At 40.6% G+C, this 22,988-nt stretch overlaps 1 protein-coding gene across 2 annotated transcripts in view; it reads left to right on the top strand.

Annotated features, from left to right (window-relative positions):
• LOC122399109 overlaps positions 1–22,988 on the top strand; it is a 605,244-nt gene that overhangs the window by 87,076 nt on the left and 495,180 nt on the right. The window lies entirely within an intron of this gene.

The raw sequence follows: 22,988 nt of genomic DNA, 5'->3' as shown, positions 1-22,988 counted from the left end.
TTCCATATTAGGCTCACAGTACTCGTAATATGGAATACTATATTTATATATATCTGTATGTTAATATAAATATTATAAAAATAGGAAGTAGAATGGAGAATGTTGAAATTAGAACAGAGAAAATTAAAAAAACTATTGAAATACCCACGTTCGTCTAAATTTTTTCTACGTTTGCATCATATGTATATTTCTGCCCCCTAAATCAAGAATCGAAGATCGTCCTATAATAATAAAAAAATTCGAACGAATCCGGTAATGTATTACACGCTTTGACGGCCACTGTCACGTGTACGTGATTTTACTATTCCATGTCAACATCGAATAATGGTGATTCAGTATAAACGTATTACACTGTACCATTCGCGATTTCGAGGTTTTCTGACAAATAGGTTGATATATTTCCAATAAAAAAAAGAATTTTAAAGCACGAAAGATCCTCCAGTCGATTCCATCGACCTGAACGTTGACTTCGTCGCCCCCGATATCGTCCAGAATCGAACGAGCCTTACATCTTGATTGAAGCGATTGTTCCTGCCGGAGATCACTTTTGTAGGCGTTGCTCCCTCTTTTCCGAGCTCCGGATCCCCGGTTCCCCCCCTCAGGAGCGTCCACGGCGCGATATCTACTTAATTACCGAAGCTTTTGTAAGCGAATGCTCGAAAAAGAGAAACTGCCTGGCGCCCGGCGGGACGGGGGTTGGAGAGGGTTCGAAGTATAAAGAAAAAAGACGGGAGATACCGTCGGTTGATACCGATGCTGGGAAAGGCTCGAGGAAACGTTCGTTGGTAAGAGGCATTTACATGTAAATGGTCCCACGGTTACGAAAGTCCCGTCGAGCCGGACGGAGAGAGCGAAGTTAACGAGGCTCGATCGTCGGGAGGAGGAAGAAAACGGCTGCCAGACGGAAAAAACGGGCTGCAACGGGGAAGGAACAGGCGGTGGGGGATCGTTTCGTTTCGGTTTGGACTTTCGTCTGTCGTTAACATCCCTCGGAGCCTCTTGCTTTTCCCGTCGTTCTTGCCTTTCCCGCGGCCCCCGACGAACGTCAATTTTTTACCGCTCGCAGCCAATACGGGCTCCGAGAAAATCAAACTTCCATTGACGAGCTACTGTTTCATCGTTTGCTGCTATTTAGGTGTGCCCCGTTCGCTTCGACGGGATCCCTTTTTCGTTTACTGCCATTTAATGAGCGCCATTGTTGCGAACAGAGAGCCACTCTCGCGTACAAATCTTTAAAGGAATGGATCAAGGTGTCGCCGTAGTTTGCGGTTTATTTATTCGTTGGACGAGCATTCGACCGACAAGGTGTGCTCTTTCACCTTATATTCGGCCCTCGAATACTCTTACGCCTCGTTTGAACTTTACGCGTCTCGTTTAATATTAGGCTCAGTTGCCCTAATGTGGTACACGTGTTTCACTTGCTTACAGAACTTAAATATTATGAATTTATAGAAAGTTTTATGCTCTTTTGACTGATAATAGACATATTTTTTTCTACAAAATGTTTAAATTAATTAGTAAAGATATCCATCTGAATCCAACTGGAAGGGTGTGTTTCAGATATGGTCCCGTGAGGAGCACCATTTTTCATGTTTTTACGAGGAAATATTATCATTGCATTCATCGTCAATAAATGGTAATATCACGATTGTTTAATATCCAAATTATGAACGTATTCCATATTAAGGCAACTGACCTTATTATTAAGATTTATTAATTGGGGCTTTACTTTTAATTTTACGTTACTCTCGTACAAATTTGATCAGATTTCAACTGTGAATCAATTTTTATGGTACTCGTATACGTGCATTTCGATCTAAGATTTGGTGATTCAAATATAGAATTTTCAGATTTCAAGGAGAAATTATTTTATGAAATATGAACCTTATGGTCTCAGTCAACCAAATCTAAATAATTTGCCGCGGTATCACGGAACGTCGGATTCAACGTTAGGTTTGCACGCGAAATTTGGTTTATGGAAAAACATCACGCGGTATGAAATTAGAATCTCGTAAGTCGAGAACCGAAAACGGAACCTCGACGTACGAAAGTCATCGTGTATATTACGCGCGCGTGAGTGCCAAGCTAGACTGGTCCGGCAAATAGTTGGAAGCCTCGCGGTCGTATATCATCGAGACAGGATTTATGCAATGCACAAACTCGTGTGTACGTACGACTGCGCTGGCTTAAGCGAAGGCAACGTTCCGCGCGCTGAACTATAAGTCACCAACAGTTTTCATTGTGTGAACAATGCTGCATTTGACGCGTCGACGCGCACGTGTATACAGACCGTAAGTTCTTGGGGAAAAAGGAAGAAAGAAAAAACGCGACCTGTAATCGGTTTACCGCCCTAGACACGACGCCACGCGTTAAGGGCTACGACGAGAATTAGGTTTACGATACGGACGTGACTTCTACGTCATTTTCGAGATTAACGATGCCCGCGGACCTTTGCTTCCACGTCCTTCGATTTAAAATTATTTAGGGACTGAGTGGTGCAAAAATCATTTTTACTGTACCTTTAAAACTAGCTTTTCGCGCGTGTAACTTTTGTCGTTCAATATTGGATTGTGGTCTGGTAAACACATTGGGGTAACAAATTTTAGGGTGGTTTTATATAATAGTTATGATATGCAGTTCATTATTTCTTAAATGCCTTAAGGGAAAGTTGACTTCCATTTACCACTTTGGTAAAAATCAACATTAAGTAAAATAATTCAGTTGAGATTGAGGGCCCACTTAAGGGGGGAAACTCATGTGAAATGGTAAAACGAGATATTTGACAATTTTTTTTACAACATAAGGGCTTGATGTAACTTTTCACCTCTTTCCACATATATTCTTTAATATTTTAAGATACTTAAGGGTTAATGACGTTCACTTTCGTGTACGAACGTAGTTTCTGCCCAATCTTGTACGTCGTTGTCCTTGGATTCGGACCTCGAGGATGTTTCTTTCTGGGTTTCGTAATTGATTTCGGTTTCTAAGGATCGACGGATACTCGATCAATCCGTTTTGCTGTCGGTTATAAATCCCAGACACGATGAACACGCTTCAGAAGCACCTGACTGACGTCAATCTGTAATTGCATTCCTCGTGACGTGTGGATACATTTTGGTCGAATTGCGCCGGATTATCTGTTCTCGATGCACGATAGGTTTCGCGTTGCAACCGGCGCTGCCTAGACCAAACTGCCAGGCTGCTGCATCGGATAGGCTTTTCGCGAAGCTTTGCCCTTAATTAGGAATCATCTTTCAATTCGATCAGTGTCTGAACCTTGGTATCGCGTTGCGGTGGAAACAGTTTTGATATTAAACGGAACCACAGTCAGTTTCCATGCAAACGGGAGATTGAAACCTTTTAATCAGTATGCTTTTCATTTTTTTCACTTCCAAGCAAGCTTCGAGTCTAATAATATCACAAAATTCTAAGAAAACAAGGAATTATCAGATGTTGTTAGAATCATTTACGACTAACACGGACGAGTGACTTTTTGTCCATCTTTCTTGACTGTTTCCAATTGAAAAAGAAAAGTACATAGAATCAAACTTAAATAAGAACTTTATTCGTTACATACAAGTAGTTGTCACACATTATCGAGTATTCTGTATACAACGAATCGCACGTTGATGTTTGCCTAACCCGTTACAGAGATCGTTGCACCCTACGTCCTTTCCAATTATCGCGTTCGCGTAAGGAGTTGCACGAAAAAGAGTCGTGATGTGGTCCGGTTCTATTCGAAGGATGCTACCAGTTTTGAAACTTGCTCGTTCGTAGTCGAACGATCGTGGAACGCGCGTTGGGATGCAGGGTATAAAATAGAGTAGCGGAGATGGGAACACGGTTGCAGGCCGAATATGCCGGGAGAGAGTGATAGACCGATAGAACCGTAGACATTGAATCGGCCCCGTGTAGCCAATCATTGGAGGATCCTCCCATTCCCTGTTTAATCGTCTCAGCAACCTGGGTTCCGGCGGCCCGATAATGAATACGCCCCGTAGCGCAGTTAGGTACATCTGCAGCCGACCATCGAAACACTCTCGCTGTGAGCGAAGATTCCGAAAAGTTTGATACTCGAAGCTCGGGACCAACTTCCGCCACGCGTCCGAAGAAACGAGGAAACCGAAGCGACCGTTTAGCCAGCTATGGTAAAATAACCAAACAGTTTTATCGCGAGCGAAAATGGAGGAGTCGAGACAGAGAACATCGGAAACAAGTTTAAATTCAATATTAAGTTTCTATCGTATCAAAACCAATTATGAAACCTACGCGAAAAATGTGTTTGGAATTTTTTTAGCTTTTATTCCGTTGAGGAAACGCGAGGCGGAGTTTCCGCGAGCTAGCCAAAACTTTGCCTGTTTCTGATTTTAAATTAAACTTAGTTTCGATCCAAGTATACTTTGTCTTCGTGTCAGATTCAATCTGGAAATTCACCGTGACGAATAAAACTTAAATTATTTTATTTCCGTATGTTTTTATATCTGTTTGAAAACATTCTGAAACGACGCCCATTTTTTGGCCGTCCCGTTAAGCATTTTATTGGCGACACGAAATTTTTGGCACCGATCGGCCAACATGGATGCGTTTGACGCGACGCCATCTTGGCATAGATCTTGCTTGTTAACGCTCTGCTCTCACCGAACATATTTTCTCTGTTTTTCTTTAAGTGTATTTATTTATTAATTCTTATTTCAATATTATTTTGAATTATCAGTGTTTTTGCGTTTATGGTTTTATACGTTGCTCGAGTGCTCTTCTTCGTTCGTTTCGACGTTGTTAGGATGTTAATTGTAACTTTATGATTAATAAATCCCCAAAGAAGGAAATCCAGAGGCAAGAGATTAGATGAACGTGCACCAGACCCACCACATCCTATCCACCTATTATTAAATTTCCTATTTTGAAGCGAACGTGTATTTCGGGCAAAATGTGGCGGAGCCTCGTCTTCTCGAAACTATATTATTGATTTTTTATCGGACACGTTGTCTGACAGTCCTGATAAAACGTTTTCTAAAAACACGAAAGCTGCAATTTATTTTTAAAAAAAAATTCGCTTGACACGCTCTAAGGAACCAATCTTTAATAATATTTAATTTCACTCGAGCCTCCTTCCCTCTTTTCTTACGTCATTATTAATATTCTTTAGTGTCTATTCTTAGAATACATAGTTTAGTTTTGAATTTAAATTTAATTTCCTCAATTTGCTTGCGACAAGATCGAACGAAAAATTGCAATAACCTGTTAAAGAACCATCAAAGAAGCGTGATCCGATAATTACATTATCGATGATTCTACGCCAAGCGTTTAAAGCCCTTCGATACGGAACCACTACCGTTCGTATTTAATGAGGATTTTCAGCGGACCAATAATGTAAATTATGTCTATTAACGTGGCCAATGTTGGTAATTGCTGCGAACATGTCTGAAATATCACGTAGCCTCCGTTCGATGCGATTCTGACTACAATTTCTCCTGCAAACCTTCGACTCGTGTAAACACAAAAATCCGTGGACATTAAAGTCTCCCTGCTGAATAGATAAGCGATATTTAAAAATTCTGGACTTTATAAACATCTTATTATCGAAGGTTATCTGGCTTCTTAACCGTAGAAAGTTTCTCTCTCGTAGCGCGATAGCGTGGTGAATAATATACTCGCAGCGCACATAATACTTTCGTGCAACCGGACGGGAAACCCATTTTCTGGAAATTCACGAGAACCGCTCTTAGAAAATGTTTCTGTCAGGCGCAACCCGCTGTATAAACTTTCAGCCGTTGATCGGTAAATTCATCTCCAGCCGCTTGCATTGAAACACAGGAAGTATTTCACGCGGTGGAAATGGATTGTTCGGCCGTATCGATACTTTCGATCGCTCCAGGAATCGTGCACGCGTAACTCGTTGCTCGTTACGTCTTCATCGACGAATTAATAGCGTTCGAGAGTGTCGCGATCGTTGGAAAATGAAATCATTGCGTCGACGATCGATTTACCTCGAAACTTGCATTTTTTCTTTCGTGTTTCAAAAATACCTTCGATGTATCTTAACCCTGGAAGTTGGGAAACAATTTTTTAAAATAACCATAGAGGATATTCGTATATTAAAACTTGTTATTTCAAGCATTTTTCTTAGTCTCTTTTACAAATGTGTTTGAATATTGTGAATCTTGTTTGAAAATTAAGATTTTATAATAATTATGACCATTATTGCAGGATTTATCGTGGTGAAAAATGTCAAATTAATGTTTGAATTAACCGAGTTTTTAAATTTGTTATTAATAGTTAATTATTGCACAAAATAATACAATGGAGAAATAATAAAATTGTTTAATGTATAAAACATATGTGAAAGACATATTTACATACATAGATTTTTCGATCCTTTTTGATAGCCTGACATAAAAATGATTCCAATCGAAGTTAATCAGAAATTAACCAACAAGAAATTACAGTTGCTTAAATTTAAAAACAAATTGATTTTCGACAAAAAACTCACTGTTATATTTTTCAATGGAACTAGGTATTTTTAACTTGATAGTATTGTAGGTGAAATCGTTTGAATCGATAGAGGTTGACATGAAATTATGATTCCTTTTGAACTGTTAACTAATGATAATAGCAACTCGTATAAACAATATTGGTTACGGAGGTTTTTGCAGATCGTCGCGACGGGGGACACCTAACCAATTTCCGATCGCGGGGTAATACCTCATTTTCTGTCGCGAATGTTTGTCGATTCTGTTCATAGCGGAGGATTAATGACGAGCAGTGGCGTCTGCATAGCACGGGAATTGGAACAAGGCAGAAGCGCGTGGACGATGCATCTGCACGGCCGTTGGGTTCGAGTTTAGTATGATTTAACTGCGGAACAAAGTGACGATTTCGTAGGTGGTTTGAGTCGTTTGTAAGCGTCGCGCGTTGGTCTAATGGTCCCCGTACGTGTAATTACGTTGACAGCAGACGGCAGGGACGAATTGTACGCGCTCGGTGTGTTGTGTCGACCTATGGATGGAAATGGTGGATTCGAGTGGGCGACGGGGGTGTTTGGCCGCTCGATGACGCATTGCCATGGATCCGTGATACGCTGGCCCTTCCTAACTCCGGGCGTAAAGTACGCGGTAGTCTCCGATGGGTATTGCTAATTAGTTATCGGCTGAAACAACCCTGAATCCCTTAACGCCCAAAGTCCTTCGTCGTTGAACAAATATGTCTGTTCTAATCGAAGAATTCCCCGGGAACGTGCAATGCATCTTCGACGAACAAAACGGGACGAAAAAATTTGGAACAGCCAAATTGGCGGGCGCAAAAATTTCCTGACAGGCTTAACAGTTATCGATAGATCTTTGTGCAAATTTATATTTTCATTAACGGAATTAATGGGAGCTTTGTAGAGGGTTGTCTCAACCCCTGAGTACAGTAATTTGTAGTTTTTAGAAAATTTAAATTTCTCATGCATCAATCTCAATGTGAATATTGACTTAACGTAACTTATTTTTTAAATAAATATTTGGTTCAAAGTAAAGACTTTGTACACAAGTCTGTGGTATCTACAGCTATTTAAAACAAAAGTGAGTTGTTTAACTAGGGCGTGGCTAGTGTTGCACACGTTACTACAAATTATACATTTTGCTCACGAATATTGAGAACACGTGGCCATATCTGTAATGGCGACCGTGATGACCTAGATCTAACCCATATCTAATCCAGAACCGTTTGATCGAAAAGCAATAAGGATATGTTGTTTTAGTTAACGAGTAAAGTTCCTGAACGTTCAAGATACGACAGTAAAATTAAATGCATATTAATAGCCTGTTTTGTCGAAATATGTAGTTGGAAGAAAATAATGTATAATCAGAATGGATACTAAAATTATTAGACACTGATACAATATTGCCATTTTGGAATTGATAAAATATAAAGAATTTTAGTCTTCTGGGCCAGTTCTTGGACAAATAAATACATAAAAAATGCCTATTTAATAACCTTCTGCATTTTTCTGAGAACATAAATTTCCTTTCAACCCTTGTTTCGTTCTGCTCTGCTCGTTGGATTCATTAGTATGGCTTCGTACAGGATATCCAGCTTCAGGGCTTGTTAATTCGACTGACAGTTAGTTTTTGAATTTTTACGAACAGGAAAAATGCTGTAAAGGATCGAACAAATACACGTTGGATTCTGACATCGCAATTAAAGCAAGGTAAAATTCTGATCTAGTCGAACCAATCCTCTAACGAGTAGTATAATAATTAATATAAATATCGGTTTCTAAATTCGCTAGGGAATCGTATTATAATTTCTAAAAACATTTTGGGGGATTTCTTATTTAGTAACAGTATAAATTTGTTTGTTCTTGATCAATTTTTAATAATCGAGTGGTTTGAAGTTTGCAAAATGAATTATTAGAATAAGCAAGAGAATTGTTACGATTTTTCGTAAATGATGTTTTTCTATTCGTTGGTGTATACGGTGGTGGACTATTAAATTTTCCCATTTTGTCGGTTGAAATTGAAAAATTTTTCGAATTTCACGTTCGCGAGCGAACAGACTCGTTCATCTGAGAGTAAAGGACAGCCAGCTTGTATCGATCGTACCTATATTAATTTTTCCTCTGTAAACTGTTTCTAACGCATGGGTTGCACCGAACAGAGTAAACACTCGCGCCCGGTTTCACAGATGCATGTCCGTTCATACGCTGCGTATATATTCGTGAATATACATTGACCATCTCTAGAATTCCGTTGGGACGGAGGTCACATCTGCGGATACGCACGTACAAGCACTTACGCGTGTTTGTACGTAAATGGAGCTATAAGCGGCGATAACGTTAAATTCGCTTCCGCAAGTGTAACATCTGAAACGGGAAATACAGGTTTGATTAACGGTACGCTCGTGAGCAACTCGAACATTTTTCAGACGATAATTAGGGGTGCTTTCTTCGATCGAATTCGTAAAAGTCAAAAACAGATGCAAACGATATTTTATGAGACGAGCAAAATGAAAATTGAGCCAAATTACAATCATAGGTTGATAGACTGATTATTACAAATTAAGGAAGTAATATTTCTTTAAATTTTTGATGATACAAATTGTATTTGTATTTGTTATGTATATTTGCGTCAAATAGAAGTTTTGTATATTTTGGTATGAGGAGTGTTATTGAAAATATTGTTTGGGAGGAAAGATCTGTCGTGCAAGTAGTATTGGGCCAGACACCATCATAATCAGACTTTACAGAGCAGAGTTACTCCACGCCATTCATATTCTATTTATTTGCAGTGCCACATTCCTCACAATCCTGTTCCCTTTTTTTTTTTTCCTTGCAATACAGCAGTAATTAAGATAAATTGCCATACATGTAATGTGCAACCACGGAATGCATTAATAATATAACTATAAATTATAGAGACGACTGTTTTGAATTTGGTTTAGTTTCTCCTGTCTCGTTGCAAGTGATTTTCTTGGTTTCTATTTAGTGTGAATCTAAGATAAAAGTTAAAAAATTTCATTTTCATGGTTTTGAAATTGTACACGATGTTGATTATTGAACAAGGTTTTAGAATGTTTGATGATGAGAAGAACGTATCGATTGAAGTTAAATTACAGTTTGTATGAAATTCTGGGGCAACCTGAATCTATTTTTATAACAAAAGAATGTTACTGACAAACTTTCGTTGCTAAAGAAAAACGTACAGTGTTATGATTGAATATTCTAAGAATGTGACCCGTTTAATAATAGCAAAATTCGAAGTGTATTGGTTAAATTCTTGAAATACCTGACACAATAGCTTGAATAACATGTAAATGAGAAAACCACGTTCAAGAGCATAGTCAATGGAACTGAAAGCCTGTTGTTATAGTGAACGATTCAACTTCCAATTGAGTTCCATCAACAGACTTTCTATTCCATTGACTACATTTGTAAACACCAAGAATAAACTAATGAGTTTCTATCTACTTAATCGTATTTAAAGTATTGCATAGAACACTCTGAAAGGCAGGCAAATTGCTCCTTTGCCAGAGAGGTAATTAAATGGAGATATTAGTATAATACCTGAATAAGGTAAAGTCTGTTTTAATATTAAACATCTGATTATATTACGAATATTCCAATAGAATTCTACAGACACAAAGACGCAAATAGATTCTACTATTTTAAAACAGCCATTAATCTAATTTATGTCTCATTTTAATGTTTATAAATTCCCGATCTATCTCCAAAGCATTTTCCGTATATTACGTTATTCCGGCGGTCACATCGGTGGGCTAAATTCAAATATTTCTGTAATTAATAGTCAGATATTTAATTATTGACCCGATCGTGCTTTAACCAGTAATATCATTATAGCCAGCAACATATAAAATATTCGTTCAAACGTTCCGCGTTAAATATAGCGTATCGGTACGCGTAAATTATACAACTTACTCCCAAAATCTACTCTCCGTCCTCCGCAAGCAAAAATAAAATTTATTGCAAATACTTTCGATCGCCAAGACAATAACAATCGAACTACCCCGCCGAGCGTCGACGTGTTTCGTGTGTTCTCATCGTTAGAAAAAAAATGCTTCGAAATTCCGGCGAAACGGAAAATTAATACGCGCGGCAAAAAAGAAAAAAAAAAAAATTCACGTTGAAATATTTCTGATCGAAGGATGAAGTAATTCCAGGGGGGGGGGGGCTGTGTGGGAGGGTGCATTTAACCGATGGGCGTGTTTCGTCGAGTCGCGGAATGCTGGGCGTCGAAAACCGTGTTCGTGTTCGTGTTCGCGTTCGGGTTCGGGTTCGAGTTCGAGTTCGAGTTCGGGTTCGATTTCGATTTCGCGAGGCGCGGCCTCAATTTCGCCCGCTGCGCGGCGCGTGACGTTCCCGTCGCCCGACATTCCGCACGGTTTACTGATTCGCAAACGGACCCGACGCGCGCTACGCGCTCGCCCACGCGTGCATTTCCGTGTAAACGGAACGCCCGGACCCGTGACGAAAGTATCGTCCGCGTTTCGAGCCGCCTCGCGAGTGAAATCACGCCACGGACGCCGTCTGGCCTCGTGCTCGGCCGCATACTTCTCGCGGTATGGGAAAATCGCGCGGCACGTGCGAACGAGCAGCCGGGCACATGTCTTTCCTGGACTTCCACGACTGCAAAAACCGTGGCACGCCGCGTAGGAAAACAGCAATTCGTCCAGGAGGCCCAAGACGTTATTTGTTTATTTGTTATATGAGTAGAAATCGCGTACGGGAGAAAATATTACGATATTTCTAGAGTCGAGATAGGGTACAGTTCTTACAGACGAATATTAAGTATACAGGGTGTTCGATCAACTTGAACAAATTTTAATGGGAGATTCTAGAGGGCAAAATAAGACGAAAATCAAGAATACTTATTTGTTGATCGAGGCTTGGTTAAAAAGTTATTAACGTTTATCTGCGTACAGATGGAAATGTCGTCTAATACTATGGGGATTTTTTAATTTTATGGGGTTAAGCAACAACTTTTCGAATATTCTTCGTATTCTGAAATATTCTTCATTAAAATACGCGTTGTTTGCCTTTTCAAACATTAAAATCCTCCAATCTATTCGCGAGTTATAATGTCTCAAACATACGCATGAAATTTCAGGGAAACATATCAACGTATGGTCAGACATTATATTTTCGGTAAGGAATTTTTTTCTCGAAAATGCTTAGGAATTCGGGGGTACGTGTATTCAACAAAAATGATTGTAATTGACCCCTGCAACTAGAAATAATTTTTTTAGCATGATTTGAAATTATTCAATTTTGTCGATCATTTCTGCACTCACTGAATTTTTTTCTCGAAAGTACGTAGGATTTCGGGGGTATGTGTATTCAACAAAAATGATTGCAATTAACCCCTGCAACTAGAAATAATTTTTTTAGCATGATTTGAAATTATTCAATTTTGTCGGTCATTTCTGCACTCACTGAATTTTTTTCTCGAAATTGCGTAGGATTTCATGGGTTTGTTTAATGACCAAAAATGATTATAATTGACCCCTGCAACTAAAAATATTTTCTTTTGAATGCTTTGAAATTTTTTAATTTCGCCCAAAAAGTCCACTCTCTATTATAGTTATTCGGATAACCGGGTGCTGGATAACCCAAACACTACTGTACGAGTTTTCTTGATTTCCTAACTTAATTGTTGCCGTATATGCTTCTCTTTATATCGAACAACTTTCATTGGAAACATTTTTTTACACAACATGTAGTTCACAAGAAAAATGAAGGTGAAAGAATTAAATGACTCGCTCTGTATTTTAAATTAAAAAAATTAAATTCGTCGAACAAACGATGACTGCCTTCGTGTAAATATCAACTAACATACGAATTAACTCCAAATAATTTTTCAACCCCGTACTATTTTGTTTAAAATTCGTACAAGGAATTAATTCGTTTCACAAATGTGACGAGTCAGAGCCTCCACTATTTTCTATAATTTCTTTGCTGAATATTCGAAAGATTTCAAACAGTTTCTTGAAAACACGTCCACGTACCCCGTATATCTAACGCGTAAAATCGTCGCGTGTCGCTAACGAGTATCCCCGCTGCACGAACGTAACATAGTTCGAGGGAAACTGCGGCCATCATGGTTGTAACTGCGCCGGGACAAGTACTTAACAAGTACTTAACGAACGATCGAGTATTAAGCCGTAAATAGAGGAATCGATACGTAGGAGGAACTTTCCCAATAACGTTACCGGTCGGGTCCGCTACAATCGTCGAAGTTGCCCGCCTTTCCGAATTGCCGAAAATTCTAATTACAATTAAGAAGACGCTGCCGTGATCTTGGCGCGGCCACCTCGCGGCGCCCGTTAGCCGTGGGCCGTTAGACGCAATTTCAGTCCCGCAGATCCGGATCTGCGGCAGGGTAGGTGGCGGAAAATCGGAGTAGACGTTTTGCTACGTGAGCACGAAACTCGCATGCATGATCCCTGGGGCATGTCAGCCCGATCGGACAAGAATGTCAGGTGGTCACGTCACGGACCACCGGCTGTCCATCAATCCTGTCCATGGGGTACATGGGGGTTCCCGTCTCATTTCGATTACGTCGGCATACGGGTTGGATTTCACGTGTAAACTACGACTTACTCCCTTCGGCATTATCTCTCTGCCTCTCGCTGACTTCCCGTCTTATGACGCCGTCACGGATGATAATAGAGTGCCAGATTGCTAGAGATACTTCTAGCCCACGTACCACGCGCCATTGTCAGCGTACATTCTTGCTCTCCTACGCTCAACGATACTTATATTTTTAAAATAACTCAGATTAAATATGTTAATTTTCGTGGCCCAATCCACAACTTCAGTTTTCTGTCATTTTATAGTATAAAATTCATTGTATTTTTTTAACGACATTATTCTTTTACTTAAGACACAGGTATAATTTTCTGAAACGACCTAACGCTCTTATAAAATCAAAATAAGTATGTTAATTTTTGTGGCCCGATCCACAACCCCAGTTTTCTGTCATTTTATAGTATAAAATTCATTGTATTTTTTCAACGACGTTATTCTTTTACTTAATATTAGCTTTAATCTCTAAGGAGAGCAAGGAAATCGAAACGTAAACAGTCGGATATGTCGACAAGATTAAATTTCATTTATAATGTTCCGGATATACAGAATATCTTATTTCTGTGTATACTTCCCTGTGCAAGATTCATACAGTACAAAATGAAATCATTGTGATATCATTATTTCCTGGAAGGGTAAGTATGAACTGCATAAACAGATTTAAAAGGAGAATAGAAATGTCGAGTTTCTTAGTAAAAAATAATCTTGAAATAAATAATGTTTCAAATGAATATCCTCAAGGATTTACAAACTTAATGACACCTACTACTGAAGTAAAATGATTAGAGATTGTCCAAAATTGGACTTTCTCGCGTTTAAATCGCCGTTTTAAAACACTGTATGTCGTCCATGCACGACTTAGCGTAAGTAGAAATAGCAAATAATGATCCGACAGTCTCTAGTTGCACGCTTGCACAATGAACGTTCGAGTTCAATTATCTCGAAAACAAAGCACCAAAAACGATCGAATTTTATTTCCGTAGAACCTCCCCTAAATAATACTAAATGAATACTTTTATTCAGGCAATATTAAGATATATTTCAACCGAGAATGTATCTCGCGTACCGCCAACGAGCGTCGAAGGCGTTATTCGAGATACTTTGCTCATCCATCGAGGTGCAGCTAAATTCTTCGTGTACGGGAGTTAGCGCGATGCACGCAGTCGTTCTTAGACGCCAGTGAACTGCATCGAAACGCAGCCAGTCCTTTTCCCTTCCCATTCGCCGGGGCGAGCGTGTTCAATAATATCTCGCCCAATTTCACTCGATCCTTTGCGTGCTTTGTAAGCCAGCCTCCGCCGCCTGGATCTCTCCGGCTCTCTGATCTCAGCCGTACGCCGCCGGGCACCAGCCAATCCGGCATATCAATATTGAAGCTGCATCTCGCCGATGTAACCCTCGTTCCTTCAATCGAACTCGCGCGCCGGTTCCTGTTTCTCTTCTTCGAACCACGCCGACACCCGACGTGTTTCCATGTCACACGCGCGCGAATCTTCGACGCTTACACGAACGCGAGCCACCTCCTTTGAAACGCGATTCGTCCTTAATTTTATCGAAACGAAACTTTTCTGTACAGAGATTCGGGACAGAAACTGATTTAACAAACGTGAACAGCCCTGACTTAGAATCTGGCATCATCGTTGACAAGTATTGTTTTTAATTTAAATCTTTAAATATCTCAATGCACGAAAAAATGAATTTATGTCACGTTTTTTTAAAGGGTAATTAAAAGAACGGTATATTTGATTTATTCGGAGCTTAGCTGTAATTTAATTAAAATTGCTTCGAAATGGAGGAAAATGGGTCATGAATTTAGACAATTCTCCGCTCGGATGGGGTTTTGAACTCCCTTCAAATATGCCCACTTTATATGCGTGTGAAATTTCGTGAAAATTGGACGGTTGTCCCCGGTCATTGACTTATAGTCATTCGCTGGCTCGTGATTACGTTCATGCCTAACTAATCGCGCACACACGGGGCCCTGACCATTGTGGGTACTCCTTAGTTCCCACTTGTTCGTTCAATTAGACGTAGAATATCGTAAGGGTCTCTATTAGAGCCATTCCTATTTGGCACAGTTGTCGAAGATCTTCGCGTTTGTGAATCCTCCCGTGCTTATGTGTATATACACGCCGAGGACATGCAAATTTTGCAGTCTATTGACATCTCCAGTATTCATACTGCCATTCATGAACACGAACTAAACATAGTTAGAATTTCAAATTGGTCTCCCTCGCATGGCTTAAAGTTAAATCCTTCTAAATCCTCTCTCCTTATTGTTGGCTCGCCACGCCTCGTCGAACGGCTGCCTTCGGTTTGTTTTGCGTTCGACAACGTTGCTGTTCGCCTAACGGATAGTGTGAAAAATCTTGGCTTGGAACTTCGCCCGACTCGAATTTCCATAGTCCTTAATTAAGCAGAAACTCCTTGTCTCTCAATCGTTTGATATTTAATAAAAAATACAAATGTGTATGGAGATAAAATTATTTTGCCAAAACTCCAGACTCGAACTCTAAGTAAAAGAATTTATTGTTTACATAATACACGTGCTTCTCCGCAAAAACATTTTCAGAAATTGTACGACAATACGTGGCCCCCTAATTGTCTTGTGCAGCGTGTGTTCTACCACGTGTATATACGTCATCGATTTTTCTCGCGTATACGATGTGTTATGGTTAAATACTCTTAGGGGACTCCGTCCCAGAGCATGTAATAAACGATCTATCTATCTCTGTACACCAATCCTAGAACATTACGCCCCCACCTTCGAATCGATACGGTTGAGCTTCCAACAGTTGTGTTACGACCCATTTGCTGTAAAATATTCATTGTGCACCATACTTATACGCGACGATAATTCTTCAAAGAAAAGCTGTGTAAATCTATTCCACGGAGAGCGATAGAAGCTGTAAAGAAACAGAGGAGGAAGTATAATAATTTATAATGCAGTTTTATCGCGCACCAGTCGTGTAATCGATAAGAATTTCTGGAACTTCTTTGAGTATGTAGCGTCAAAGAAAATTGCAAAATAAACATAAAAGACAGCATAAATTATAGTGGCTGGTATAGTTATCGGATAGGGGATGAAATGCCCTTTAAAATGAGTGCTCGAACAAGTCGATAGCGTTATTAGTTCCAGAGAAATGGGGCTTCAAAGTTTTTGTTTACTTTTCATTTATGAAATCGCGAGGTCATTGACCTCGCGCGCGAGAGAGGCCCGACGCGTTAGACGGAGACAACGACAGTGGAAATTAAAAAATTGCCCCTTTACATAAATTACTATATCTCAAAAACGTAAAGTCGGATCGACATAATCCAAAAATCATTTCAAAGAGGAAGCTTCACCGCTTCTAGCAATGGCTGAATTATTCATAAAACGCTGCTCTAAGACAGATAGAAAATATAAAAAAATATAAATCGTTCAACCGATCGCATTGGGCAAGACAAATCACATATTTTCCTTAGAAAACACAGTAAAGAATATTGATAAATTCATATAATACCTATACCATAAGAAAAGTCGTGAAGTTAAATGTCTCTAAAATACCATTGTACATCAGAAATTCCAAACGAAATTTAAAAAACGATCATTTGACCGATCGTGGTAGGTTCAGCGTTAACAATACCACGATTAACGCGTCCCATGGACGTTTCTGGAACCCAGGGCGTCGTTATTAGCGTCGTTCGACGGAAGTAGCTGGGAAATCCAATCGGTAGCGAAACGACGAGCAGACGAGAGGCACAAGATCGAGATGTTACTCCCGGCGTCGTCGGGGCTAAAATATCCCCTGCAAATAACTTGAATTCTATCCGGATTTCCATCCGGATCTATCGTTGGCGGTGGGGGAGGGGCGTCGGAACCGGCGTGGAATCGAGGAATTCGTGGTAAAAGAAGCAGAAAGTCGGCTGCTTGCGTATTCGATCACGTAAGTACACACGGGAGCGACGAGAAAAAGAGAAGCAGCCGGGCAAACGATGATCGAAAGGGAGTCTCGGGGGCGGTATAGTTCGACTCGTGACCCCGTACACGTCCGACCCCGCGTACACCCGCGGATACGTCGACCTCGTATCGGGTTCGCGCTAAGCGGCCCCGTGAACGGCGGGAATCAAAATCCTAGATCGCGGCGGGACCCCGCGTGGATCGCGCGTTCGGAATTTAAAACGCTCGAGGAGACACGGATACCGCCGCCCAGGAACAATTTGTACCGGTCTTTTGAAATATACTGGTAATCGCGGGGCGCATGCCAATGGCAAGAAATATTTCCCCGCGCCAAATCCCCCCGGCTTTCGCGACGCTTCGCCCTTCCCTCGCGGCTTCTTCTCGGTCGCGTCGCGACGCGGGCCAATTGAATTTTAAAATTCGACACCGCGGCGAATTTTATTGTTGCCCGCGAATTGATTTAACCCTGCGCCGACGTCGTCCGCCACTTTCTTTCCGCTCCTCCTTCCGCGGCTCTGGAATGCTAATGAGACCTCTCCTCGCGACACCCAGAAGGTTTAATTTGCGAGAAGAGGTTGAAAAGGGGTCGTTTCTCGATACGTACTGGTCCTCCGTATCGTGAATTATACATTGTTCCGTCTTGCTTTAAATAACCTGTAACAGTTTTAAGACGAGTAATAATTTGCAAGGAATTTAATATTTTGTTCGTCTCGAGCGTCCGTCCGTTTGCAGGACGAATGCACGCGCCTGTTGGAAACGCACGAACGAATCGAGTTGTTTAATTAAGCCCTCGCGATGGAACAAGCTTAGCGAATGTAAAAGACAAGGTAAATTCGTTTCGTTGTAAACCGCCAAGCTGCGGTACGTCTTCCTCGCGAAATGTAATTTAATCGCGCGATTGGAGTTCCGTGAGGTTGTAAAGGCCAGTGGAATGTCCACGGAAGAAACGAGAGACGTGTCCAACGGATAGGAACGAGACAACAATGAGGATTCTTTCGCGACGCGTATTTATGTAAGACGTTGGAGTACAGGATTTCGCTAGGAAATTATTTTTCTTGCAGGGAACCGGAATCATTGTGTTATATCTTCGAGTGGGTTCGCCTATTAACCCTTTGCTTTCGGTGATTATTTTAACGTTTACTTCCTTATTGATGTCTTCGAGCAGTAAACCTCTCTGAAGTGAATTCAATCTTGTCCAACAGTTTTTCAAATTGTTTGTTTTATGTCTGAGTAAGATATTAATACACCACTTAAGTTTACCACCTTTAATGGCTCCTTACTTAAATATTGTAGAATGTTTTATGAGAAACTTATAATCTTGGAATTTCTATAAAAGAAAAACAAAAGAGAAACTCGCACAGAGTTTATAAACATTTCTGCTTTAAAAAGAGGTCCCTTGATTGGTTCTGCAAACGTCAAAGTTCCAACGTTAATCGATATTTTCAACGAGTCGAGTGCGAAATTAAAACATGAAAAATTAAAATTTAGCAACTGCGTTCTGCCTGCCACTACATTTTCCACCAAAATGACATTCATTTGTTAAACTGTAGCGGCTGCAATATTCACTTTGTTGACATTTATATTCAAGTTATTGTTAAAATAAATTCTGTCGTGTGGTATTCGTCGATATAATTTTCAAACACGCAGGATTTTTGTATTTCTACATTATTTTTAATGAATATATTTCTAATTTTTCAGTTCGCCCAAAGCCTATGTTAATCAATGCAAGATATTTTCTTTTATGCAGAGTTATTTGTAAAAGTGTTATTGAAATTTTATCGCGTTTGCAAGTAATATTTCTATTCGTTAAATTTCATGAATTGCGCGAAGCTTATGGATGTTAACGGGCGCAAGTGCAGCGACGGCATTGCATTTAGGTAGCATCGGGATTATGGAAGAAGTGCCGTGAATACGGCAAAGAAAACGAGCAATTTGTAGCGAGTATTGAGTAAAGGTTGATGCAAGTTATTCCCGGCGAATCGGATATCGAAATGAAAAGAAGGGTGGCACGGTCGCAGAGTGGATTGGGACACTGTCGAATTCGTCAGATCCGTGGAAAGCTTTTCAGATTTGCATACTACCGAATTTTATCGAATACATTACTCAACATCGACGTTCTCCTCGTTCGAACCTCTGGAAACCAAACGTTAGCTACGAAACGAGAAAAAGAATCGTGCACGGGGCTTCGAAATATCTGTTATTCAGGAATTATTTAGTATTTTCTCTTCTTTTAATCCTATACGAAATTACAAACTACAACTTCAACAATTTCAAGAGCAGTTCGTTTCCTAAAAGTCGTTTCAAGCATTTCGACTTGGAACAGGGTCTGCTAGGTTGCCATACCGACAAGTCTGTGGCGACAGTTGCCACATTTGCCACCAGAGGGCTATGCTCTTGCCTCTCTCACAAGTACTCGAACGACTATTCGTATATACAGGATGGTCCATGCAATTCTTTCACGTTATAACTTGGTTATTAATGCATTTACGAAAAAATGCCAAAGGAGAAACAGTGCATGTGCAATTAAGAATTGCATCCTTTCTTTTTCTTGCACGTATCCATTTCCTTGTCGAAAGATACAGTTCTTAATTACTCTTACAGCTGTAGTGTTCTTCCAAATTAATTCTTAAATGCATTAATAACGGAGTTATGACCTGAAACAGTTGCATACACTCCTCGACCGACTGCACTTAGTAGGCCCAGGCCTAAACCATCAACTATAAGCAGCCACAAGGTCGCTATCTACCAAACCCAGACCCATTTCTATGTCACGACGTGCCCCCAAGGGACGAGTGATAATCAGAGCATCAAAGGTGGGGGGGATTGGGCCCCTCCGACTCCCCGTCAATCATCTTTCGAAACGTACACAGTAGAGATGGATCTCCCTGTCAAATTTTATCCGAGACTTTGTTCGTAAGACCAACACGTCCCCCCCTTAGCGGGTATCTGACCAGCGTCGATCAGCATTTCCGGGGGTCGAGCCCCCCAACAATGCAGTCCGGTCGGTAGCAAGAATCGACTGTAAAGGTCGATACGACGCGAACACTTAGGGCAATTCGACGGCAGTTAGGCGCGGGCGGAATCAATGGCACTCCGTTCGGACGCATTATCTTTCCTCTTCATCCATGCGAGACGAGCCGCAGGGTACGCCCCGATAATTATAATCAGCGAGAAGGGGTCTGGATTCAGGCAGGGGTTAGCGCGCGCGCGGAGATCGCCGGGGTCACTCGGGGGTTGTCCAGGGTTGGGAAGAGAGAGGGAAGTTGTGTGTCGTCTCTGCTAGCTGCGACAGAGGGTGGACAGAGCATTTACATCATTTAATTTATGACCCTCTCTGCTGCACCGACAACGCGGACGAGAAAGCTTCGCGTGTACGCGCGTACACGGCCACGGTCGGCCGGCCACCGCGACACACACCCACACTAATGCACACGGTGGAATAAATTTGCATATGCATGTAACCGGCGCGCGGACGCGACCGGGGAAAGAGAGACGAAGCGTGTGTGTGGGGCCCCGTTGGAACCGGCGGGGGGAAGAAGCAGAACGGAGCACACCGAAGCCCCTGGCACTCGAAATCGAACCCGCCACAGTCGATTGACCGTCCTCGAGTGCTTCGACGGGGTCGAACGATTGTCGATGGCGCGAAACGCGCGCGGAAAATAATGCTGTGTCGTTTCAATCAGCGGCTGCCGGACGAGCGACAATGATGACCGGCGACGCGCGCGGAGGAGGAAATACAACGCCCACGCGATCGGTGAAAGTGGATGGATTCGTGCAATTTTAGTTACAGGAAGATCCCAGGTAGTCGACTACCTCTTAAAGGGGGATATTTGACAATTTTTTTTATAGCACAAGAGCTCCATGAAATTTTTCTCTACTTTCCACGTATATTCTTCAACATTTTAAGATTCGATAATTATTTTCCCCGTTACATTTTATAGATTTTTGATAAAATAATAAATGTTATTAGTAGACTGCGGATCTTTATGCAAATTCACATTTTTATTAATAGAATTAATGAAACGGAAGCTTCGCAGAGGGCTGTCTCAACCCCTAAATATAATAATTCGTATCTTACTTTAAGTATTTCTTATATTTTTGCATATTAAATGCATTCTGTAGTTTTTTGAGGATTAAAATTTCCCATAAATGCACAAACATCCGCAGTCTAGTTATTACTTATGGACCTCCCTGATGACGGTGTCCATCGGTGTGCAGTCTAGCATTTTTAGACAGTTTGTTCATAATAGTACTATGAGTCGTGTGAACTAAAATTCTCCCTAAAAAATGCAAAATTGATTGCTCTTAAAATATTGAATATTTTTGTATGGGGGAAAATATTCTTCGAACTTGATACGAAAATATTTCACGGTTTCCCACGAAAAATTCCAAAGTGCCATTAATAAATTGTGTTCTACAGTAGAGTACTTAATAGGGTCTGAATCTGTAATAAGTCGAGTCGAACTTTTTTAATGGGAACGTCAAAATTAATTTTTTAACGACGAAAGACTTCCTCGTTTGCTACTTAAAAACTTATCTTTACAGGGTTCAGGTAAAAAATTACAAGGAAGATTTTCGAGTTAACGAAAGAGTTACAAATTCCTCGTATTAAAACTGTTTGATATAAATTTTCTGAAGAAAATGCATATACCGTTGATATAACTTGTGTAAATAGTATAGATTTGCGTTGCCTCGATGCTTAAAAAAATACTGAATAAATTTTTTAATAAATACTATGGAATACTTTTTTTTTATACACATGTTTCACTTGCAGAATTTTTATAAAAACTTAAGTAGTATGAATTTATAGGAAATGTTTACTCTTTTTTACTGAGGTCCTCATTTTCCATATTAGGCTCATAGTGCTCGTAATGTGGAATACTATATGTGCCTAATATCGAATAGCATAATATATCGAATTTACTAGAACTGTTTAATATTGTTTAATATTGCGGTGTTCCAAATCAGAAACGTATTCCATATTAGGGCAACTGACCCTAAAACCACTAAATAAACTTTTAGAGATAAACGATAACGATAGACGAACAATATAAATATGCATTGAATATTTCTATTGAATTGTTATTCAGTGTTTCTCTATGAAAATCTAGTTTCAAACATACCACGAGACAAATTGGTAAGAACCCGAGGATTAGCGTGGTCGTGGCTAAGAAAACGCACGGTCCCCACTCATAACCGTAACATACAAGTGGAATATTTGGCTTCGGGATTACCAGAGCTCAAAGTTTGATTGGTCGTGAACGGCGTATCAAGTTTTGGCGGAGCAGGTAGAACTTTAGCTTATTCGCCAACGTCTCCCGTGCGTCACGAGTTTCCGAAGTGGACGATCTGCATTTAATCACGCATCATTTTTCCGTCAACAATCGTACTCCCTTACAACGAACCTCGTAATTTTGATTTCTAGAAAACGACTACACGGAGAATTTTTGCAGAATCGGCGTAATTAAAGCATCGACGAAAGAAGAACGAAATTCAGGGTCGTTCTATTTTCGTCGTCTTTCCACCAAGGGAGATGTAGCCGTCTGCTACCTGGCCGAATGAAGACGTAATTCTTTTAATTACTAGGTAGCTTAAAATACAGCCCCTCTTAAAACGCGTGAGAAACGAAGGGGCGGCGGGTAGCAGCCCCCCTCGAGCACCGTGCACGATCCCAGGAAGAGAGCACTTTTGCGAGGCTTCAAATTAAAACGCGTAATTACGCCGGGGGAATTTAGTTCCAATTAGTTTACGATTACCTTTCAACTTGTTCCCCCATCGTGGGCCGCCCCGGTTTGCTCCGCGTTTCGTTCGTCGGCCGAATTTTCAAAATTGATTTCCCGCACGCCAGGCGACGCCCATGTAATACCCGCGCCCGCCGGTTGGGTCCGCTTTAATTTTCAAAAACATTCGTCCTTGATGAAAACGATGTTTCGATAATTTAAGGCCGCGTTCTGGTTTGTTCGG

This window comes from Colletes gigas, unplaced genomic scaffold (genome assembly GCF_013123115.1).
Source record: "Colletes gigas isolate AHSC1104 unplaced genomic scaffold, ASM1312311v1 Colletes_gigas_Sc00012, whole genome shotgun sequence".
In the NCBI taxonomy this organism is placed as follows: Eukaryota; Metazoa; Arthropoda; class Insecta; order Hymenoptera; family Colletidae; genus Colletes; species Colletes gigas.
The sequence above is the reverse complement of the archived record's forward strand: the minus strand, read 5'-3'. Positions and strand labels throughout refer to the sequence as shown.